Source organism: Leuresthes tenuis, unplaced genomic scaffold (genome assembly GCF_036924035.1).
Source record: "Leuresthes tenuis unplaced genomic scaffold, fLeuTen1.0.hap1 SCAF_18, whole genome shotgun sequence".
NCBI lineage: Eukaryota > Metazoa > Chordata > Actinopteri > Atheriniformes > Atherinopsidae > Leuresthes > Leuresthes tenuis.
In genome coordinates, this window is record NW_027325372.1 from 28,450,415 (window position 1) to 28,458,858 (window position 8,444).

The following is an 8,444-nucleotide window of genomic DNA, read 5'->3' on the forward strand; positions in this document are numbered from 1 at the left end:
CTCCCGCATTTGATGGTGTATATTCGGGCATACGAAACCTTTTCTTACCCGCTTTTTACAAACCATGGTCGGACTTTCACACCTTCTTGTAGCTGAACAACTCCGCTCCCTCTTTTGATTGTGTACAGTCGGTTATACAAACCTGTTCTTACCCGCTTTTTACAAACTATGGTCGGACATTCAAACCTTCTTGTAGCCAAACACATCCACTCCTGCTTTTGATGATGTATGGTTGGGCATTCGCACCTTTTCTTACCCATTTTTCAGTAATTATGGGTGGATATTCACACCTTCTTGCAGCCAAACACCTCCGCTCCCTGTTTTGATCATGTATGTTTTGACATTCGCACCTTTTCTCACCTGCTTTTTACTATTGTCGGCCAATCACAGCTTCCTCTCCACCATACTTGTATGGTAGGAAATTCTCATCCGAAGACCTCTCCTCCCGCTTTTGTTAATATTTAGTCGGGCATTCGAACCTTTTCTTACCCACTTTTTACAAATTATGGTCGAACATTCACACCTACTTGCAGCTGAATACTTCCGCTCCACCTTTTAGTGATGTATGGTTGGCATTTGCACCTTTTGTTACCCTCTTTTTATACTGATTGCTGAAGATTAAGTTGTTCTTTCTCAAACTACAATTTTTTTTTAATTGTTGAAACTTTATTTGAAGTGGATAAATAAGGAGGACAAACAGTTTTAAGTCACGCTGATAGAAGAAATTAATTTTATAGCAAAATCTGTATTTCGTCATATGTCGAGAGATGCTTATTGCTGAAGAAGTTCTTTCTCATTCTACAAAGTACAACGTTGTTTATCGTTGAAACTTGATTAGACATGAATAAATATGAAGGACAAAGCAGTCTTAACTTGGTTTGAGTTAATTAATTCGTTTTATAGGAGAATCCGAATTCGTGCATAACTCATAAAATAGAGCTTATTTTCGGATTCCTGAAGAATGAGTCTGGTTCTTTCTCATAATACAAAGTTTGTTGTTTATTGTTGAAACTTCATCAGAAGTGAAGAAATAAATGAATGCCTATCAACAAATGTGGGATCTAAACTCTACTGTTTCCTCTAAAATAATTTCTTTTCTCAATTCAGAAATGTGTGTGTGTAAGTCACAACACCCGTGACACCAAAACGGCTTTCTTTTCTCTCTTTTCTCTACACTCTGCACTATGAGCACACACACCAAATCAGAAAGGCTTTTTTCTCTCTTTTCTACATTATGGACTGTGGGGACACAAAACCGCTCTCTCTTTTTTTTTTTGATTGTGTGCCAGGGCGTTGTCTCACGTATTAGATTATGCTTAAGATACGAATGGGTTTATCAGTCACATCAGAATCCATACATACTGATCCTCCCGTAATAAAATGGTCGGATCTTATCAAACACACTTTGTTTCTTGTGACAATCAAGTCAGCGAAACAGCGTATACATGTCAAGACACTGAATCAAGTTTGCCACAAGAACTCATAAGTTTGGCAGTATTGCTCTGCCGTCAGCAATCATACACCCATTTTATTTTCGTGAGACGTGCAGGCACCTGTTCATCTACTGTTCTATCACTATGAATTAGTTTATCTATTATCAATAAGGATACTTCTACAACTACTATCAAAGTATGTCCAGACTTCTTATGTTGTCAGTTGCTATATATGAATAAGTGGGTAGCTACTGACAAGCATTAAGCATGTCACACAGCCCAAACATATAACATTTCAGGACACACCACACAGTTAACAACCACAGTGAAGTGTCAAAGCCCAAACATTCAACAGGACACTTACACAACACATTCAAATCAAACAGTCAGACAACATACAAGAACATATACCCCAGCCGGCATTGCTCCCTGCCTATTTTCGTACAGCTCACTATGTGTGCGCACACCTTTATTCACAAACTCTTCAACTTATACTCTTTTACCGAAGCTGCTACAGCTCGATTGGCCGAATACCCTTAGATCCTATTTCGGTGAATTTGACATCTGCCTTACATGTAACAGATTAGCGGTTTAGCAGTTTTAATTTAGTTTGAGTGAAGGAATTCATTTTATAGCAAAATCCGAAATCGTGAAGCACTCATGAAAGTAAGCTTATTCTCGGATTCCTGAAACTTTAGATTTGCTCTTTCTTTTACTGCAAAGTACAAAGTTGTTTTTTTTGTTTAAATCTTTCTAGACATGGTAAATATGAACGACAAAGCAGTTTTCACATAGTTTGAGTGAAGGAATTAATTTTATAGATAAAATCCCAAGAGTCTGCAGAGAAAAGAGAGTGAATGCGAAGTAGACTTTAACACGGCTATGGGAGCGAGCCGAGTGTCGGCTAACCGGGAGAATTGCTTGAAAGAAACGCGACACCGAATGAGAGGTCAGAACAAAGCCTCAATACGGGATTCTCGTGGTGTTTTTGTTGCTGCCTTGTCTTTTGCATAGAGTAAAAGACAAGGCAGCCATCGAATAGGGCCCGATTGTTCCTACTTGGTCAGCCGAGGAGCAAGGGGGGGGGGGGCAAGCGTCTCAACCAAGCAAAGCTCACCATGGGGAAGGTGGCTATACCAACTAGCCTGATGCCCTGCTCCCGCAGTGACGGATAATCGTACTCTGGTTTCTCTTCATAACATACAAGTCTTTCGCCTTTTACTAAAGACTTCCGTGGAGAGCAGAACTAATGAGTTGTTTCTATTATTGGCAGGCTTTACCTTTGCGGGTGAAGCCCTTTCTGTCTGTGCAAAAGAAATCTTGCTACTTTGCAGAGTGACTTCTCTGAGTAGAGTCGCCTTACTTGTTGCGACTGTGCCGATGTTCGAAGCTGGAGTGCAAAGTTGTTGCTTGAATGGTGCTTGCTGGAGCATGCGGGAGTGCAAAGTTATACCATTTAAAAGGGCTGAAGAGTGCTCAGTGCAGCGGGTGGGCGGAGGTGCAACGTGACACTCTGGCCACCTATGGCCATAAAAAGAACACTGCTACAAGTGCGCATTGTGCCAGCAAGGGCCCTCGGACCTGAAACAGTGGACAGTTATCGCTTCTCGGCCTTTTGGCTAAGATCAAGTGTAGTATCCGTTCTTATCAGTTTAATATGTCCTCTATACGAGGACAACATATTAAATGGATTTTTAAGAATAGGAGTTGAAAAAGAAGCTTGCTCCGTTCACTCCAAGCCTCGACCCGGTACTGCAGTGCCGCTGGGAACGGTGCGCTCTCCTCTGCTCTTGTGAAAAAGCAAACAGCGGTGCAGGATGGAAGTTTCAGGGAGCCCAAGATGAAACTTTCTTTTAATCTGCTGAGAAAAGAGAGTGAATGCGAAGTGGACTTTAACACGGCTCTGGGAGCGAGCCGAGTGCGGGCTAACCGGGAGAATTGCTTGAAAGAAACGCGACACCGAATGAGTGGTCAGAACAAAGCCTCAATACGGTGTTCCCGTGGTGTTTGTGGCTGCCTTGTCTTTTGCACAGAGTAAAAGACAAGGCAGCCATCGAATAGATTGTTTCTACTTGGTCAGCCGAGGAGCAGGGGGGGGGGGGGGGGGGGGGGGGGGGGGGGGGGGCAAGCGTCTCAACCAAGCAAAGCTCACCAAGTAGGAACAATCGGGCCCTTTTCGATGGCTGCAACACCTGAAAGAGATATTGATGCGAGACCCGATCAAATGCTTTTTCAAAGTCTAAATTTAAGATGACAAGCCGGGTGTTTCTGTCTCTAGCGTAATCAATGATGTCTCGAATCAGTACGAGGCTGTCGGTGAGTTGTCTCCCTGAGATGGCACAAGCTTGGTCTGGGTGAATTACCTCCTCTAAAACAGAGGACATCCGTGTCGCTAAAACCTTGCTAAAAAGTTTACAGTCAAAGTTTAAAAGTGTGATGGGCCTCCAATTCTTTAGGTCAGTCTTATCATTTTTTTTATAAAGTAGAGTCACTATTCCCACTCTAAAACTGTCAGGCAGTCGGTCGAGTTTTTCAAAATCTTTAAAAACATCTAAAATGTCTGATGATAAAAGGTCCCAATAGGTCAGATAGAATTCTGCAGGAAGCCCGTCTAAACCCGGAGATCGACTTCTCTTAAAACCTGTTAGGCATTTTTTTTAACTCTAAAGCAGTAAAATTCTGTGTCAAGTGTGTATTCTCTTTTACGGTTTTGTCAACGAATTTTAAGATTTCTGCCGATGTTTCCAAGTGCACTGGTTTCTCTTTGTACATGTTACTATAAAAGGTATGTACAGTTTCAATCATCTCTTGTGTGGATTTTGTTAAAAACCCATCTTCTCTTTTTAGATTTTGAATACACTCCTTTTTATTTATAACTTTCTTTCTTTTTCACCTTCCTCAATTTCCTGCTCCCTGCTTCTTACAAAAATTCCTTTACTCTTTATTTCTGCTAAAACTGACATTTCCTTTTTGACATCTTTGATTTCTTCTTTAAAGTCTATGCCACACTGATTTAGTTTAAAGTAGCGCTGTAAGCGTTTATGTAGTTCCATCATACATCTATTCTCTTTCCTTTTTTTACGTTTACCTTGCTGTTTAAAAAAAGTCTGGGTCGTTTCCTTCACCATTTCCCACCATTGTGCATGTGTTTCGTAGAGGTCTTGAAGGGTCTGCCACTCTTTATAACATTCCCTGTACTGACTGACTATGATTTCATCCTCCAACAGGGAACAGTTGAGTTTCCACAGACCACTTCCTACCGTCACACCAGAAGGGGGTGAAAGGGTGCAGGAGAGCATAAGGTGGTCTGAAAAGAAAACAGGGGTTAATCTAACATCAGTGGGTGGGCAATCTCTAGTAAAGAAATAATCAATGCGAGAGGCTCTGGTGCCATCATGACTAAACCAGGTGAAGCCCTCCTCTCTGGGATGCATGGTTTTAAAACAGTCAGTAAGCTTAAAATCCCTGCATATGCCCTGAAGTAAAATCGAAGTCTTATCCACTTTAAAATCTACCCCTGCTCTTTTTCTATCTTTCCTGCTCAAGATACAGTTAAAATCCCCTCCTACAACTAAAGGTACTTGCCCTAGCATGTAAAGCTGTATATCTTCTAAAAGGTCATACCTTTCATTTTTTCCATTGAAACCATAAATATTTAAGAGGTTAAAGTCTTGCCCCATAAAATTCAAGTGTGCTAAAAGTGCCCGTCCGTCTCTCACCACTGTGCTACCTTTCACCAGAACATGCGGATTTTTAATTAGAATGGCCACACCATCATTTTTATTTTGATTTGAGCCACTCCATATCGATAAATGGGGCCACATTTCCTCCCATTGTCTATGGTTTTTTAAAAAAGGTAGTCCACATTCTTGTATTAAAAACACATCTGATTTAATGGAGTCTAAGAAGGATAAAATACTCTGGGCTCTTGTCTTTGATTTCACACTTCTCACATTTAGTGTTGAGAAGGTGAGAACCATTAAAAGCATAAAGGAAAGTAGGTATGTCATTTTCGTTTTTCTAAGTTATCAAAACAAATTACACACAGGTTATTTCTTGGGAAACTAGCTCTTCCTTAATTTCTTTAGGTGAAAAGTGAGTAGGGTGATCTATATTTCCTTTTCGGACTCTCGGTGTTGGCCTCTGACGCAATGTTGCATTTAACTTTGAGTCCCTGGGGGTTGATTGCAGAGCTGAAGTTAAAAAGGAGACCTCATTTCGTGAGTCGGAGGGGAAGACTCTAGGTTCTTCCACTGAAGAACTGTCTGAAAGGGACCTAACCCTTCCCCTCTTCTCTGATACCACTGGGGAATCAGAGGCTCAGATGCCGTCCTCTTCGGCTGTTGACCTTCGGGGAGGTGAGTATCTTCACTAGACTCACCTGTCTGCTCTTCCTCCTCATTTAGCGTAGCTCCACCCTCTGCCTGTGAATTCTCACAGACTTCAACACTGAGTGGTGAGGCCTCTACAGGCCCCTCCCCTTTTTGCTCCTCACTTCCAATCCAAGCTTTTGGCGGGAAGTTTGAATTTATTGGGTCAACCTCTTCACTTTGTTCACCAACTGCCACCTTTGGTCCTTCTCTTTGTTGGCTTGACTGTGGCTTTACCGTCTTTAATTTGTTGGCAAAAGATTTAGGGCAATCTCTGAAGAGGTGATTTAATTCTCCACAGAGATTACATTTCCTGCCATTTGGACACTCTCCAAAAGTTTGCCCAATTTCTCTGCTCTTCCCACATAACACCTTGGTACAAGCCTCAACCAGGTGCCCATGCTCACCACACTTGCGGCAGAACTTGGGCTGCCCCTGGTAGTGGATGTAACCTCGGTTTTCAAGGTGGCCAGAGTGTCGCCCACCCGCTGCACTGAGCACTCTTCAGCCCTTTTAAATGGTATAACTTTTCACTCCCGCACGCTCCAGCAAGCACCATTCAAGCAACAACTTTGCACTCCAGCTTCGAACATCGGCACAGTCGCAACAAGTAAGGCGACTCTACTCAGAGAAGTCACTCTGCACAGTAAGAAGATTTCTTTTGCACAGACAGAAAGGGCTTCACCCGCAAAGGTAAAGCCTGCCAAAAATAGAAACAACTCATTAGTGCTGCTCTCCACAGAAATCTTTAGTAAAAGGCGAAAGACTTGTACGTTATGAAGAGAAACCAGAGTACGATTATCCGTCACTGCGGGAGCAGGGCATCAGGCTTGTTGGCATAGCCACCTTCCCCATGGTGAGCTTTGCTTGGTTGAGACGCTTGCCCCCCCCCCCTTGCTCCTCGGCTGACCAACTAGGAACAATCGGGCCCTATTCGATGGCTGCCTTGTCTTTTACTCTGTGCAAAAGACAAGGCAGCAACAAAAACACCACGAGAATCCCGTATTGAGGCTTTGTTCTGATCGCTCATTCGGTGTCGCGTTTCTTTCAAGCAATTCTCCCGGTTAGCCCACACTCGGCTCGCTCCCATAGCCGTGTTAAAGTCTACTTCGCATTCACTCTCTTTTCTCAGCAGACTCTTGGGATTTTATCCATAAAATTAATTCCTTCACTCAAACTATGTGAAAACTGCTTTGTCCTTAATATTTACCATGTCTAGAAAGATTTAAACAAAAAAAACAACGTTGTACTTTGCAGTAAAAGAAAGAGCAAATCTAAAGTTTCAGGAATCCGAGAATAAGCTTACTTTCATGAGTTCTTCACGATTTCGGATTTTGCTATAAAATGAATTCCTTCACTCATACTAAATTAAAACTGCTAAACCGCTAATCTGTTATATGTAAGGCAGATGTCAAATTCACCGAAATAGGATCAAAGGGTATGCGGCCAATCGAGCTGTAGCAGCTTCGGTAAAAGAGTATAAGTTGAAGAGTTTGTGAATAAAGGTGTGCGCACACATAGTGTGCTGTACGAAAATAGGCAGGGAGCAATGCCGGCTGCGGTATATGTTCTTGTATGTTGTCTGACTGTTTGATTTGAATGTGTTGTGTAAGTGTCCTGTTGAATGTTACATGTTTGGGCTTTGACACGCTTCACTGTGGTTGTTAACTGTGTGGTGTGTCCTGAAATGTTATATGTTTGGGCTGTGTGACATGCTTAATGCTTGTCAGTAGCTACCCACTTATTCATATATAGCAACTGACAACATAAGAAGTCCGGACATACTTTGATAGTAGTTGTAGAAGTATCCTTATTGATAATAGATCACTAATTCATATTGATAGAACAGTAGATGAACAGGTGCTTGCACATGTCTCACGAAAATAAAATGGGTGTATGATTGCTGACGGCAGAGCAATACTGCCAAACTTATGAGTTCTTGTGGCAAACTTGATTCAGTGTCTTGACGTGTATACGCTGTTTCGCTGACTTGATTGTCACAAGAAACAAAGTGTGTTTGATAAGATCCGACCATTTTATTACGGGAGGATCAGTATGTATGGATTCTGATGTGACTGATAAACCCAGTCGTATCTTAAGCATAATCTAATACGTGAGACAACGCCCTGGCACACGATAAAAAAAAAAAAAGAGAGAGAGCGGTTTTGTGTCCCCACAGTCCATAATGTAGAAAAGAGAGAAAAAAGCCTTTCTGATTTGGTGTGTGTGCTCATAGTGCAGAGTGTAGAGAAAAGAAAGCCGTTTTGGTGTCACGGGTGTTGTGACTTACACACACACATTTCTAAATTGAGAAAGGAAATTATTTTAGAGGAAGCACTAGAGTTTAGATCCCACATTTGTTGATAGGCATTCATTTATTTCTTCACTTCTGATGAAGTTTCAACAATAAACAACAAACTTTGTATTATGAGAAAGAACCAGACTCATTCTTCAGGAATCCGAAAATAAGCTCTATTTTATGAGTTATGCACGAATTCGGATTCTCCTATAAAACGAATTCATTAACTCAAACCAAGTTAAGACTGCTTTGTCCTTCATATTTATTCATGTCTAATCAAGTTTCAACGATAAACAACGTTGTACTTTGTAGAATGAGAAAGAACTTCTTCAGCAATAAGCA

At 41.6% G+C, this 8,444-nt stretch overlaps 3 non-coding genes across 3 annotated transcripts; 2 read left to right on the forward strand and 1 right to left on the reverse strand.

The window, feature by feature from the left end:
* The first annotated feature begins 2,610 nt into the window (after positions 1 to 2,610).
* LOC140275793 (U5 spliceosomal RNA) lies at positions 2,611 to 2,724 on the forward strand. The gene has a single exon (XR_011908508.1). It is a non-coding gene; the product is annotated as a U5 spliceosomal RNA (small nuclear RNA).
* Positions 2,725 to 3,032: 308 nt separating this feature from the next.
* On the forward strand, positions 3,033 to 3,216 carry LOC140276138 (U2 spliceosomal RNA). The gene has a single exon (XR_011908821.1). It is a non-coding gene; the product is annotated as a U2 spliceosomal RNA (small nuclear RNA).
* A 3,269-nt stretch (positions 3,217 to 6,485) lies between these two features.
* On the reverse strand, positions 6,486 to 6,599 carry LOC140276381 (U5 spliceosomal RNA). The gene has a single exon (XR_011908980.1). It is a non-coding gene; the product is annotated as a U5 spliceosomal RNA (small nuclear RNA).
* Positions 6,600 to 8,444: the final 1,845 nt, after the last annotated feature.